This window comes from Medicago sativa, chromosome 5, assembly GCF_051527215.1.
Source record: "Medicago sativa cultivar Bolivia chromosome 5, Bolivia_mono, whole genome shotgun sequence".
NCBI lineage: Eukaryota > Viridiplantae > Streptophyta > Magnoliopsida > Fabales > Fabaceae > Medicago > Medicago sativa.
In genome coordinates this window covers 7,030,052-7,035,092 of record NC_140753.1, presented here as the reverse complement: position 1 = coordinate 7,035,092, position 5,041 = coordinate 7,030,052, and the positions used below count along the sequence as shown (strand labels likewise).

The 5,041-nt window shown below is 32.0% G+C and overlaps 1 long non-coding RNA gene across 1 annotated transcript; it reads left to right on the top strand.

Annotated features, from left to right (window-relative positions):
- The first annotated feature begins 294 nt into the window (after positions 1-294).
- Positions 295-3,222, top strand: LOC146919595 (uncharacterized). The gene is made up of 3 exons (XR_015010678.1): positions 295-451; positions 2,909-3,019; positions 3,188-3,222. It is a non-coding gene; the product is annotated as an uncharacterized LOC146919595 (long non-coding RNA).
- The last annotated feature ends 1,819 nt before the right edge of the window (positions 3,223-5,041 follow it).

Below are 5,041 nucleotides of genomic sequence, written 5' to 3'. Positions count from 1 at the left end.
GCCACATATATTGAAAGTGTGGCTTTAAAATTACATATATAATACACTTAAGGACTTCCAATAAAACAACCGTGCCCATTACATTATAGGCCACAATTTAACCACGGTTCAAAGTTGTGGATATTTGTGGCCATGAAAAGAACCGTGCCCTATTAAATTATAAAACCCTCCTTACTTTCATTTCTGGCGCTATGTGAACAAAAAGTTCCCCCAAAAAAGTTTCAAATTAAAAAAATATATATATCAATCAATAAAGGAAAAGAAATGACTTTATAAGAAAAGAAGAAAAAAAATTTGGTCAAACAGATCTGAGGATTCTCTTCTTCTTCTTCTCTCGCGAAGCTCTCTTCACTACCGCCAATCTCTCTTCCTCTTCTCTCTTCACTCGCATCCACATCCTCCATCCTCGAGACCTTCTCTCTTCACTCTATTTGAGTCATTCTCTTTCCAGGTAAGTTGTACTTCTCTCAAATTTGGATTTATCTCAAATTTGACAAACCCTAAATTTTCAAAATCCCCAAAAATGTGAAACTGGTGATTAATCTTTTATTGCAATTAGGTTTTGTAGTGAATCTATTCAGTTGTCCCCTTTCAATTCAGTAACTAAGTCACAAAACTCATTAGATTTATTGTTCAATTTTTACTCTATTTATCTTTAATTCAACAAAGTTCATGTTTATGAGTTGTGGATTGTCTTCAAAAGTTGTATCCAGATTGATTTCATGTTGATGTTGGAGTTATTGATAATTGGGTTTTTCATATTTTCTAAACCATATTTTATCATTTTGATTATATGTTTTGTACCCATATTAGCATTGTTGTTGTTGATGATTCTATTTTTTTATTTCAGCATTGAATTTGTTCATTGTATTTTTTAGACGGTTTGATGTTACTTTCTAGAGTGTGATTGTGAGGGACTAAGGTATTATTCATTCTGCTAATGTGATAAAAGTAACAAATTTCTTTGTGATAGCTTCGATAAAAATTAAGAAAGAACAAAGTAGAGTTAGATGAAAATTACTACTGATACAACTTTTAAGATATTTACATGAATGATTAGAAAGTATAAAAAAATGTACATAGTTGCTTTTTCAGCCATAGAAATTAACTTATTAGAAATTAATTTAGGGATTTTAGATAGAAATACTAGGATAACACGATTCACGTTGTCATACTTATAGAAAAACTCTTAGAACTGTGTTTGCTTTTGTATGCTTGTAGTTTTGGTTCATAGATATGGTTAGTTTCAATTAACTCATTTTTTTCTTTCTTTCTTTCCAACATGTCCATATTAGAATCGTGTCCGGTGTCCGTGTCTATGCTTCATAGATTACTACGGGTGATCAACTTTGTTTGTTGTGTTTGTCAACAAAATAATCTGTTTTTTATGTTTTTCTTTGTTGTAATCTATGAAGCACGGATACGGACACCGGACACAACACGAACACCGACACGCCGACACTACTAATAATTTAAGAAAATCACATAATTGAGTGTAGTTATATATGTCCATGTCAGACACGACACATGTCCAACATCGGGACACACCTAATCCGAGGAGTGTTCGTGCTTCATAGATTGTAATTGTCACGTCTTACTTTTAGCCGTATACTCCTTTGTTCTATGTATATTTGATTCTCTTAGTCTATACTAAATTTTAGCCATATACTCCTTTAGTGCTTTTGATGCACTAGTTTGTACTGGCCACTTTATACTTCAATTGTATCTTAATTCCTTTTACCATATTTATACTTCTATGAGAATTGTTGGACAAATATGGGGACTGTTTGGTACCACTAGTGTACTAAATACGTGATTTAAGATATGAAGGTTGAGCCAAGTATTTTATTTTAATTTTTATGAAGGCTGTTTTATCATCATTTTTTGAAAATACTATACAAAGTTATACAAAATTCTGCATTTTCATGCCAACATGATTTTTTTAGAAACCAACATATGTATAAGGCACATTGTGGGTATGCATCTTGTGACATTTATTATAGAATAATGCTACTTATCCCGAAAAGTAGTTTCGGGATGCATCCCGACATGTGTATTTTGGCAAGGCTATTTTCAGGATTTCCGTATTTCCATACAAAGCACCCCATGAATTCCGCTGGGCCAGCTTTTTGATGGGTGGATTGTTGTTTCGGGATGCATTCGGGAAATAGATTTCGGGAAATATAGCACAGCTCTTTATTATATTATATATAGGATTTTTGGTACTAGTATCAAAAGTCAGTCTCAGTTTGCAATACATCTTAACAACAACTTAGGGGGTATTATGTAATACATTAGTTGTTAACTTCAATGCTCTCAAGTTGCCTCAACTATCTCTTAGATACCATGATTTGTTGTAGTGTATTCATAATATTCCTAGTCTCAACATGTTAATCACAGTTGCTTTTGTTTGAAAGTTATATGTACTAGGTGTTCACGAGTTATTGCATTGTTTTGCTCTTTGTAGTAGCCTCTATTTGAAAGGGTCATTGGAAACTGATATCACTTAATTATGAAAATCTCAATTCAAACTAGCAAAAAAAAAAAAACAGTTACATAAATTGGATAAGTGGATTTAAATTAAATGTTTGCACTAGAAAGTGCACTTGAACTTATCATGTTCTGATCCAAACATAAAATCTCCTTTTTGTATTTAGTTTAAAAAGTGATGATGGGTAGTCAGTTTTAAACACAACACCATTAATCCACTATACTCTAGCTTTTGATTCTTTTTTTTTTTATGTTCACCTTTATGTTGTCCTGATGCCATATGTTCATTCTTACTGCTAGTGCATATTTATTGTTAATTTTTCTCCATTCGGGTACGACTTGTGCTCAGATATGAGTGTATCAGTATATGTTTGGTACCTGCCACTTTAGATAAAGCGTTGTTTGTTTTGTGACCCAGGAAATTGTCTTGTAGAAATTTTTTCTTCGCATGGCCATGTTTGATTTCAAGTTGAATCAACTATCGCAATTCATATTCAAAACGTCTTTTTCGATTTCGAAACCATCTTCGGTCAGTAACATTCTCTCAATCTAATTCTCTAGTTTTCTGAAAATTGCTTATGATGTTTGATTTCCAATTGGTAACGAATTTAGATTTATTTTGTTATTGTTGTATTTAAAACAACAATTTTTCTTAATCAATATTTGTTACTTTATTTTTTATCTCTTACCAATAAAGCGTGCAAAGAAGGATGACGGAGGGTAAGTCACCCAAGCAGAAATGTTTATCGAACACTATGAAGGTGAAATGACTAGCATGAAGGAGAGGATGGAAGCATATGAGTCATTGACAAAGAAGATGATGGAAGCATATGAGTCACTTCTAAAATGTGTATTAGTGCAACAAAATCCAAATTTAAGTGAAGATGATGTGGATAACATGATGGGACATGCTTTGGGCATTGCAAATAGTGTAGCACACCATTCGTCTCCATCAACCCATGTTCCTTAAAAGGTATGATATATTAGTTTGAGTTTCTTGATTTTAAGATTAGATAATTGTTTAGTAAAAGAATGGTAAAAGACATTACTTATAGAATATTAGTGTTTTGGGACTGAGAATGTTGAATCTTGGACATGCTTAAACCGTTAATATGTAGAAGGTTAATTAACTAAGTGAATTGAATAATTTTGAATAATTTTGTGCATGATAGTATATGAGTTGTCTTGAATACCAGTAGATGAGTATTGGAGGAATGATGTTAGTTAGTGAAGCGTTTGTTTGTTTCAGTTGTTTTCTTCTGGCTCTGGTGCAATTTATGTTGTTCTGACATTAAAATGAACTAATGTCTTTATTATGGTCTTTGACACGACTATATCTATGATATTTTGCACTATACTCTATATCAAATTGTAAATGTCAACTAAAATGCAAATAAAATACCAATTAAAAGATATAAAATAAATTAGTAAAAAAATTAAAAGATTTAAAAACATTGTGCATTTATTATGTCTTTATTTTTTGTTTTGTTTTTATTAACGTAATTTTTTTGATTGTTACAGTTTGGACCCGAAGATTATCTTCAAGAGGAATGAAGCTAGTGGATTGCACGTAATACTTGTTTTATGTTTTGGAAATGCAAGACTTGGTCGTATTTTATTTTTTGTGGATGCTACCGGATTTTGTCAAAGACGACTTTGTATTTCCTTAGTTAAATATATATTTTAAGACACTATCATGTTAATTTATGTTCCTTTTTTCAATGAATTTTTTAATTATGTTTGTGTTATTTTAAGAAATATTAGAAAATATGGAATAAAGGCACAAAAATAAATAGACAATGTTGCGGCCTAAAAGTATGAGCAACGCTCAAAGTTTAGTTTACGAATGAGTACTGTAACAAAAAATGCCTAGAACTACAAAAGGTATTAAATCCAATATTCTGACTCTGAAGCTTAGGCAACAGTTAGAAAACAGTAGCCACGGTCAAAAAAGCGTGGCCTAATGTTCAGGTGACACCTAGCCTAAATCAAATGCCAAAATCCGTGGTTTAAACAAAGCCATAAAACCGTGCCCTATTGATGTACCTTAAGCCACGGTTACTACAATTTCACAGGCTAAGGAAAAAATCCGTGGCCATAGGGAATAGGCCACGGGCGCATAGACCACACTTGAAAAATAGTGGCCAAACCATGGTGTAAGTAAGGCTTTGGCCACTGATTTTCTGGCTTTGGCTACCCTTTTTGAAGTATGGCCTAAGTTCAAAAATGTTGCAGTGCCTAGTCACCACCAAAAAAAAAGTTTACCAATCCTTTGTTACAAATCAAGAATTCGGCTGTAAAAAGTCGGTACATCTCTTAAAAACAACAAAACTCGGATTTTTTTTGAAATTAAGAAGATTTTTAAAATTTCTGGAATTATATTTTATTTTTACAACATTAAGATTTCTAAATTATTATAAATGAATTTATATATATTTTTTTAAAATAGGCACAAATGTCACGGGTACCCTAAAAAAATGAAAAATAAAATCAATTATACAGTCAGCGCGCCACATAAATAGATATGCACAGTCAACGTGCCACTCAGTGT